The sequence below is a fragment of the Podarcis muralis genome, chromosome 17 (genome assembly GCF_964188315.1).
Source record: "Podarcis muralis chromosome 17, rPodMur119.hap1.1, whole genome shotgun sequence".
NCBI classification, from domain to species: Eukaryota; Metazoa; Chordata; class Lepidosauria; order Squamata; family Lacertidae; genus Podarcis; species Podarcis muralis.
The window spans coordinates 38,307,693-38,318,228 of NC_135671.1; positions in this window are offsets into that span (position 1 = coordinate 38,307,693).

The following is a 10,536-nucleotide window of genomic DNA, read 5'->3' on the forward strand; positions in this document are numbered from 1 at the left end:
TGATTCTAGATGGCCAAAAGATGAGATGCTTCTGAACAGCAGTCCCTGGGGAATGACAGTGGGAGAGGACTATTGCCCTCGTGTCCTACTTCTGGACTTCTCATAGGCAGTAACTGTGGAAAACAGGATGATGAGCTAGAGAAGCCATTGATCTGATCCAGCATAGGACTCTCTTATACTCCTGCATTCACCTCACCAGTTTCCTTCAGCAGTCATGCCTGTTCTTTCATCATGTCTTGGATCATCTGCAAGCAACCATAACTTTGCTTGGCTACCACAAAGCCCCATGATAATTCCTAAACCAGCTCCCTTGTGGTCAAGAGAATATACTATCCTTTAATGCAAAGATGGCTAAACTGTGGCCTTGCAGATGTTGCTGGACTGCAACCCCCATTGATCCAACCACGTCTGGAAGGCCACAGGTTTTCCCCACCACTTCTTTAGTACAAGGGGACCTTGGATTCTTGGAAATTAGGGAGCGCTTAACTTCTAAAATGCCAGGCGCTGGGGCTTAACCCTTCCTCAAATGACTGACCTAGACCCCTCATTCCAGCTGTGCCAAGACTGCTTGTCATAATGAATGCCCTGTGCATGTGCTCAAAGGTGCTCTGTGCTCCAAGTTCTTGTTCTGGCACTGAAAGGAGGTTCTTGGACCTGGTTCAAACTGAGTCCTGCAACAGGACTGGCCAAGACCGCCCTTTAGGGCAGGGGAAGCCAACAGGGTGCCCTCCAGACGCTCACCCACTGCAGGCAGCGTGGCAGATGACAAGGGACAGTGGGAGTTGTAGTCCAAAATGTCTGGAAGGCACTACATCTCCTGTCTCTGCTTTAGAGGTCATATTGCTGCCTCTTTTCTCTACTGCAGGCCCTGAGACCTGTTGGGTTTCATTTCCTGAAACAGGGGAAGAAAGAAATTTCTTTGGATTGGATCACAGAAGTGCTAGGATTGCCAACAGAGCAAAACAAAAAATTGACCAGGCTTTGTGGCTTCTGGGGCAGTTGCCTATTGTTATTTTAATACAAAGGCCAGAATTTTGGGCTCACAGCCCACATTTTGCAAGTAACGCTGGAAAGGTTTGGGGGCAGGGGAGTGTAACATCAGTGGCAGCATTCTCATGTAATCTTTAAATCCACAATCATATTTGCTGTTTATTGTTCAGCCTTGCAACACACACACACACACACACACACACACACACACACACACACACACGAGCTAGGCTGATGAACTCAGCACCCCAGAGCACTTTCAAAGGCCCTGACTCTGTTGTGCCTAAGGGAGCAGAGTGCATGGTGAGCGATAGCCACACAACACCTTAGCTGAGGAATCTTTTAGAGATTGCCTTCACACTCACATTCCCTTCTTCATCCCACACTTGGATCAAAGCATGGTATCTGCCAGCAAAAAGCTTTTACTATTAGCTGTGCCTCTGCTGGTGTCTGCCAGGCTCTGCCTGTCCCTGGGTCTGCTCCAGCATCTTCTCCCTGGCCTTCCATGTACCAGAAGGTAGTAGGGAATCGAAAGCTGGCAACCTAAGTAAGAGCAGAAGCCGGCAGTCAGGATTCCTGTTCTCTCTGCCTCCATTTCCTGGTGCAAAATGGAATGGCATTGTGTGCATGTGCATTTTGTCACATACACAAATTCACAATTACTGATTTGATTACTTATCTTTGATGGAGTAAGAGTCTGAGTCAGTAGAAGATAACTTCCTGAGTTTCTATATTCCTGATTGGCAAATCTGTTGAATTTGTCTAATCTTTTTGTTAAGCTATCTAAATTAGAGGTCAGCACACTACCATAACCTCCAACATTTCTCCGATTAAAATAGGGACGTCACATTCCATAATGATAATTTTACTATTTATACCCCACCCATCTGACTGGGTTGTCCCAGCCACTCTGGGTGGCTTCCAACATATATAAAAACACCATAAAACATTAAACATTAAAAAACACTTCCCCATACAGGATTGCCTTCAGACGGCTTGGGGTTTGGATAACTCCATACTGTCCAATGTTTCTCCAAGGAAAATAGGGGCATCCTAAGGAAAAGCAGGACATCTCGGGATGAAATCAGAAACCAGGACAGCTTCTCTAAATCAGGGATGTCCCTGGAAAATAGGGACACTTGGAGGGTCTACACTACGTCTTGCCAGGGATGCTGTTGTTGCATCCTGCACTGCAGAACCAGCATTGAGCAAGGGGTTAAAAAGACCCAATGACCCCAAAGTTCCCTTCTAAGATTCTAATTGCCCATTCCTCTCATTTGGTGAACCTGAGAGAGGGAGATAAATCTAGCACTCCCCACCCCCAACAGCATTCATGTTTTTACAAACCTCAATCATGCATCCCTCCCATTCTAAACTAAAAAGTGTCTGATGCTTCAGGCCTTCCTTGAAGAAGGTGCTCCAGTCTCTCCTGGTCACTTTGGCTGCCCTCTTCTGTACTTCATGCAATGGGAGGCCTTTGGTTTAAATAGCCCATTCAGCATTTCATTTCTTCATAACATGAGAACGCTTTTGATCATTGAGATATCTGAACGGAATTTAGTATATGTGCTCAGAACACAATTCTGTGCTTCAAGTTCAAATACTACCTCAGAGCCTGTCTTTCCCCCTCAGAATGTAGGTAGAACACATTAATGCACTGTGCTATATACCAGAAAGATTCAGGCATCAATCCTAAATTCATTTTTTAGTGTGTAAGCCCCACTGGACAAAATGAGACTTAACTTCTGTGGAAGCAGGCGTAAGATTGTGCTCTGAACCAGTGCGGACATTCGGGACCCTGTTGCAAAATTTGCTGCAGCTGTTTCCAAAGGTGCCAGGAAAGATTTAGAACCCACCACAGAGCGATAAATACTCGGAAGAATAAGACATTGCACTGAAAGCAGGCGCTCAGAACCCCCCTCCCCATTTAAAGTTTGAACTACAGCCAACTTAACGCCTTACTCATTTTCAGAGGAGCCAGGAAACATGTAAACCATACTCTCCCTTGAGCGTGAGGTATTTCAATGAAATTTGGTATGCATGTTTATGACATAATTCTGTGAATCCTGATCCCTACCTCCAAGTGTGTGTTCAGGGGGCGAGAGGGGGGAGTGGAATGGGGAGGAAAGCTGAAAAACTTTGCTCTTCTAAATAGTATTGAGAGGTGGCTAAATCCATGCAAAGTCATCTTGATCACTGTCATTTTTGTCCCCTCATAATGTTGCATCCATTGAAAAGGTGGGCTAAATGATGGAGTGATAGGTCTCTTGCGTGAGTGAGAACGAGACCCAGGCATAGACGGTTCCTCTGCTCCCTTGCCTGGCACTCCTGGCCCTCTTCAGCATAAGATAATTTATGTCTCTAATCACTTTGCGTCCCCAGCATGCTGCATAAGCCACCAACCTCCTGAAATAAACAGGATTTGCCTCTTAACCCTGCCCGGGAGAGATCGCTTTAAAAAAAGAACCCAAGCTCAGGCACATGATGCCAAGGCAGGTTGCCAGCCTGGCAAGATCTGTCCCTTCCTGTCTCTTCCTAGGGTGGGGAAGCTTCTCCCTCATGGGGGGGGGGGGAAGGTGTCTTTCCCACCTCCTCACCTCCTACCCACCGGGGAACAGGATAGACTATTCATGCACAGGCTGGGTTTAAAAAACTCCAGCACACATAGCTTGGTGGTTTGTTTGCTTTGCCTTTGGTTGCCAGAAAAACAGGGGGAAGGCTAAAGTTGTACATCAGTTTAAACAGACAGGTTTTGTGCTGGACTCTGCCCCCAGCCCCCCTGAAAAAACCCCAACTGGGCTCTGTCCCCAAATTTACAAAATAAAAATACCCTTGGCTCCTTTCTGGGCTCCACCTCCTCCCCAGAGCAGGGCCAGCCTGAGACATTTCGGCACCTGAGGTGAACCCCAAAATGAGGCACCTCTCCTTCCCGCCAGGGAAGAAGGGGCGGGTGAAGCTCAACATCAGGAACAGGAGGCGGTGGAGCAAGATCAGCATGGGGATCTGCCGCCCCTGGGAACCTGCTGCCTGAGGCCGTAGCCTCATTTTTGCCTCATCTGTGGGCCAGCCCTGCTCCAGAAAGAACTGCCTCTGTGAATTCAATAGTTCTCATCCTTTTTTATTGTTCATATCTACATCTACAATATGGGGCCAGGGTGGCACTTTGGGTTAAACCACAGAGCCTAGGGCTTGCCGATCAGAAGGTCGGCGGTTCGAATCCCCGCGAAGGGGTGAGATCCCATTGTTCGGTCCCTGCTCCCGCCAACCTGGCAGTTTGGAAGCATGTCAAAGTGCAAGTAGATAAATAGGTACCACTCCGGTGGGAAGGTAAACGGCGTTTCTGTGCGCTGCTCTGGTTCGCCAGAAGCGGCTTAGTCATGCTGGCCACATGACCTGGAAGCTGTATGCCGGCTCCCTCGGCCAATAAAGCGAGATGAGCGCCGCAACCCCAGAGTCAGCCACGACTGGACCTAATGGTCAGGGGTCCCTTTACCGTACATCTACAATATTACAAAACGTGAATTTTGGAAAGCACAATTCTATATAGATGGTGCTGTATAAACCCTTTGTCATCGATGCTGCCTTCGGGGCAGGGTCCCCACTGAAGGGGCAACACCGAAAGGTGTCATCCCTTTAGGGGCAGCACTTTGGGGGTGGAATGAGGGCCTGGGGCAGCCCCTTTGTGCCAGCGCTCCACTCCAATGAGCTTCTCTCTGCTGGAAGCCAAGCCCAAGAGGGGCTGCTGCTCCTGGCCCTGCAAATGGACTGCCATGCACACCTGTGCTGGCTGCAGCAAAACCTATGCCAAGAGCTCCCACCTGAAGGCTCATATGGGGTGAAAGAGAAGTCAGGATTAGAAACCCTGGCAGATCTTACCACCTGGACGTGTGTTGCCTCTTGCCCTGAGCAGAGGAGAAGCCCCTTCCTCAGAGAGGATGTCATCTGTCACAGGGCTGGTGCTCAGCAGCTTCAAATCAAGTCAAAAATACAGTGTCCTACCCCCTCTCCCCACCCCCCCTCTCTTTCCCATACACAAACACATGCTCAGGTCCTGTTTGTGGGCTTCCCTTGGGGGCCTCTAGCTGGCCACTGTGAGGGAGGATGCTGGACTAGATGGCCATGAGTCTGATCCAGCAAGGTTCTTCTTAGGTTCTTATCTAATAATAGGACTCTTTTCTACATTTGCTTGCCTCCTCCTCCTCACCACTCCCTCTGTTCTCCCCTGCATTATCCACATTAAATTGCCAGAGAGGAACCTGCCGAGCTCCTAATGCAATCCCATAGAGGCACGCCGTGCTTCAATTGTATTGTATAAATAAATAATAATCAGGCCACTCCTTAAAAGGGAGAAGTCCAATATGACCCCATTTCTTGTCCCACTGAGACAAAAAACAAACAAAAACACACACGAAAAGCCTCCTGCCCTCAGGCCTTCACCTGAAACTCTCATTGTCCCTGCCTCTTCCAGGCCTCATATCCCATTCCATATTGGTTCCCTTTACATTATGGGAGGAAAGTCATGGCCTTTCTGCAAATGTGTGCATGTGAAGACATGTGTTTTTCAGCTGACACATTCCTTGTCACCTTTCCCAGATGGAGGAAAAGTCACCAGATGGTGAGTCTCGTTTCTTCTGCTGAAAATCAAATGGGATGAGCAATTTTGCAAAAGGTGGGTGATGAGGGAAGGGGGGATTTCCGTGTTGCCCCAGAAGGTGATGAGATTTCCACTGCAATTCACACACAAAGCCTTCTGGGGTTTGGCTTTGGCCCACAGACCATCTGGGTTTGGCATGGAAATCTGGCAATGACCCACAGACCAGCTGATTCTTATATAGAGCAGCACAGAAACACTCCAGGGCTTTTCAGTAAAGGAAATGAATGGGAGGAATTGTGGGGGTAAGAAAGGTAAAGGCAGACACTCCAGCTCTGCCGTTATATATACCTCACATGACCTTGGGCATGTCACTTGATCTCTCGGGACTTTGCCACCTTGCATGAGGTTTTAATCCTGTGAGTCACTGGTGTAGTGCAATGTATTTCTGATCAAGTTGCAGCCTACAGCGTAATTTAATAAAACCTATTGCTTCCCCTCTTTGCCTCCTTGCTCTATTCTATCGTCTAAATTCAAAGCTTTTTTGCAGTACCTGGAAGCTGTCAAATGTTTCAGTGAGTCAATTCTCCTCCCCCAAAAAGGAGGAGAACAGGGGATAAGGAGCAACATCGTTTGGAGCAATGCCCATTAATAGCAGTCTTGGTATTTCTTGTGCATCAACAGAAGTTGATAACATTGCTTCCAGAGGAGTTCAGTTCCATTCATTCATTCACATTATATTTATCTACTGCCCTTCGCATGGTGCTTTACAGTATAAAAGTATTACTGGGAAGGTTGCATATTTTTTTAAACCAAATCGGTATTGAATTGCATCTTTAACTAATTTCTACTGCAGAATTCTAGTTCTGATTTTGTCCTGAGTTTCTCAGGTTCTGCCCTGCAAGTATTTCCATTGCCATCCTGTGGCAACGGGATTTGTCTTTATGATAGTCTTTAAAGTCAAGGAAGTTCTGGCTGAGAAAGCATTGCTGCCTACATGTGGAATGGACGTGGAGCCCCCTACTGTAACCAGGTGGAATTTCATGACTGTTCCATAAATGGCCATAGGGCTGCTCAGAACTGGAGACTTGGGTGGTATCTCCACACATCCTTTTTATAATACGTTCATGATTACTTGTTCTCATGATGGCATTTCTAGAAGCCATCCTTATGATCCTATAACAATAATCTAGGAACTTCCATCACTTTGGAACTAACCTAAGTTTTACTGCCTGTGTTTTCTGAATGCTAGTTTATGCAAAATCTGATCTTTGAAGAGTTTGTAAATAAACCATTTTTATCTTACCAAATCTGCGGTCATTTTCTATTCTAGGGGGAGTGAGAAATTTTGGAAGGGACTTAGAAGGACATGTTTTAAAGGTCTAACAGCCTATATTTCCATGCTTTACTTTGCTGCATGTTTTGTGGTTTTAAATCTCTGCTGGGGTTCTCTCACCAAAAAGCACTTGCCCCAAACCTGGATCCTGGCAGGAATTCTCCTTTTTAGAACTAATAGAACTAATTCTTCTTTGCCAACCAACAGACCAGTGGTGGAGCATAATCTAAAGGTGCACTGGGTGGGTGCCTGGGGCACCCCCCCGACAGAGGTGAGGCCTGTTGTGGTCAAGTGCCTCGCACACTGCAGCCTCCCTCCACCCCGCGGTCAGGCTTGACCTGGGAGTGGAGCTGCAGCTGGCGGCGTCGGGCCACACAAGGAAGCTGTCTCTGCAGCCCCCGCACATGCCAGAGTTAGGCTCCAATGAGGGAGCCTGCTGTGGGGGCGCCTGGTTGCGCCCCTAAAAGAAATGTGCCTGGGGCCACAGCACCTCCACGCTGCACCGCTGCAACAGACCACACAACAGGTCAGATTATTTGCATGCCTAGTTTAGTGATGGCTACACTGACTGGCAGGGGCTCGCCAGGATCTTTTCCAATACCCATTAACTGGTGATCCACCCTGAAGTGAGCTGTCCTAGTTAGCTGCTTATGACCCGTTTGTACATTTGGTGGGATCATGAAATATACTTGGAGTCGAGTGTGAATTTAATGCTCTTTATTCACCTCATAGTAGCAATGAATGAAACTTTCCCCAAAAATGTCTAGCTATATATACATTATTTACACAATGGGCCCTGCGTGATTGGCTAATTCCGGGCTGCTCCTGTAGGCCAATCAGGTTGCGGATTCACCTCCTCCAGAAGCCTGATTGGCTGCTCCTGCAGGCCAATCAGGTTGCTGATTCACTTCCACCTGGAGCTGGATTGGGTGGCTCCTGCGGACCAATCAGACTGCTGCATTCTGGATCCTATTGATCTAGGATTCAGCTCATTACCTAACAGATCAACTGATAAAGCTTTTCCTGGATTCTACCACTTTAGGCTGCCAGTTTGAGGTTATGTGTTGGAATGACCCCCTTACAAAATAAAACTTCTTAGGGATAAGGAAAGGCTGAATGTTTCTCACCCAGCTGTGTGTATGGGTGTGTGCGTAGTCCTTTTAGCATTCAAATATGCGATCCTCCACCTCAGTGGAGGTTGATCTGTGCCTCTTTACCACAAGTCCAGGGGTACATGGCACTGTCTGTCTTCCATATGATCATGGAATCTTGATGGTCTCCCATTCACACACGCAAAAAACCCATCCTTATCAGTCTTTCCCAGCTTTGTGTCCCCAGGTGGTGTTGGACTGCGACTTCCATCAGCACCAGCCATCATGGTTCAGGGATGGTGGGAATTGTAGTCCAATGACTTTTTGGGGCCCGAGGTTGGGAAAGGCTGCCTTAAATTGTCTCTTGCCTCAAACACAATGCTTTTCAGCATACATGTGTACTGCCCACAACCATATGCTTGAGTGTGTTGTTGCCTTACTGAAGCAAACATGCCATCTAGTGTCCATGTGTTGCAAGACAGCTCATTTCTCTCCACGAATGCCAACACTGATCTTTCCCTAACTGCCCTTGGAAAGGAGGATGGTCCATAACTTGTGCCTAGAAGTTATCAGTTGCCCTCCTCTCCTAGGTTGCCCGTCCCACACTCCCTCCCCTTCTAGACCATTGTGGACATGAGAGGAGAGGCCTATCCCAGGCCGGCCCTACCATTCAGCAATGTGAGGTAGCTGCCTAATGCAGCGGGTTTTGGGTGTCATAGAAGGGCAGCCCATTTTTAGTTACTTGAATTTATTATAGTTATAATTTTTTACTGTCAAAGAGGGGCAGAGACACATGTGCCTGGAACTTTCTGCCTCGGGGGCCAAAATAATTTGTTAGAATAATTTGTTAGAATTTTGGGTGCCATTTGCCTCAGGCAGCAAAATATCTTGTCTATCAATAGACATTGGCCCTGGCAAGGCAAGCGGGCAAGGCAAGCGGAGCCTCTAATTAAGGCAGGTTATTTCTTTCCGTGATTTTTATCCCGCCTTTCAGGGTACAAATCCTTCCAAGACTAGAAACATCAAACCACATTAAAACACACACACACATATGCACCAGAATCCTTCCCACAAGACAGTTGGTGTGGGGAGAGAAGGGATGGAACATGTGCAATTGATGGGTGCTGAGGAGCATTGCTTTTGCACTTTCCCTGTTGACTGTGTCAGCATCTTTTGCCAAAGCTAGAATGTTCGGCTAGATCAGGAATGGGAAACCTGTGGCCTTTTGGATCTCATCGTACTCCCGACTCCCAACAGCTTGTATTGCCAGTGCTCAGGGCCAAGGGGCGCTGTAGTCCATCAGTGTCTGGAAGGGCCACAGATTAAGAACAGAAGAAGAGCGCTGCAGGATCAGGCCAAAGGTGCACCTACTCCAGCATCTGGTTCTCAAAGGGGCCAACCAGAGGCCTACAGCACCTATGATCAGGACTGGGCAAGATTAACACTTGCAGTAGTGCCAACTTCAGGGGGTCTGGGCTGCCTGGGCACCCACAATTTTTTTGCTGTGGGTGCCTGGCCTCTACCCCTCCCCTCCCCTGCCAGTTGCCACCTTACCTCTGCTACTCCAACACCATGGTGGCGACTTAGACGGAGCCTGCGCCTCCACCCCGTGGGCCTGCTGCGACCAGAGGCACAGGCCCCGGTCCAGTTGCCACCGTGGCACCAGAGTGTGTGCACCCCATGCCGTGCTGCCATGACATCACATGGTGTCATGATGTCACGCCACACGATGTTACAACAGCGCTGCATGCGTGCTGGGCACCCACAGTCTGGGATCCAAGTCGGCACTGCTGAACTGTGATTCAGTTCTTCTATCTGTAAGAGCCTTGCTGCATCAGAATATGGGTCAATCTAGCAGGGCAGGCTCAGGACATTTTGGCACCTGAAGCGAACCACAAAGTGGTGCCTTCCTTCCTGCTGAGGAAGAAGGGGTGAGTGAACATCTACATCTGGAACAAGGGGGGTGGGGGAGATCTACATCAGGGACAAGGGTGGGAGGAGACCAGCAGCATATCCCATTTAATAATAATAATAATAATAATAATAATAATAATAATAATAATAATAATTTTTATTTGTTCCCCACCTTCCCTGGCCGGAGCTGGGCTCAGAGCGACTAACATCATATAAATAACACAGTATACATAAAAACAGGCATCAATTAATTAAAATACATCTTAAAATTAATTCAGACAAATTAAAATCTGGACAAATGGCAGTTATCAGGTTAAGATTGAGAGCGGTTAATACTTGCCAGGACCAGCTGTTTTCACTGATCATATAAGGACCTGTGAACAGGCTGGGATAGTGCTAGTTGAAAGTCTGCAGAACTTCACATGCATTATCTCAGTAATCCTCAGAGTACCCCTCTAAGTAGAGTAGCATTATTATTCCCATATTGAAAATGGATTGGGGTCATAAAATACTATTTTCAAAAAACTATGTTAGGAAAAAATGTGTTAGAAATTTGCCAAGAGGTTGCTGGGGGGGGGGGGGGCGGGTGAGGTTGCCAAGGAGGCGGCAGATCC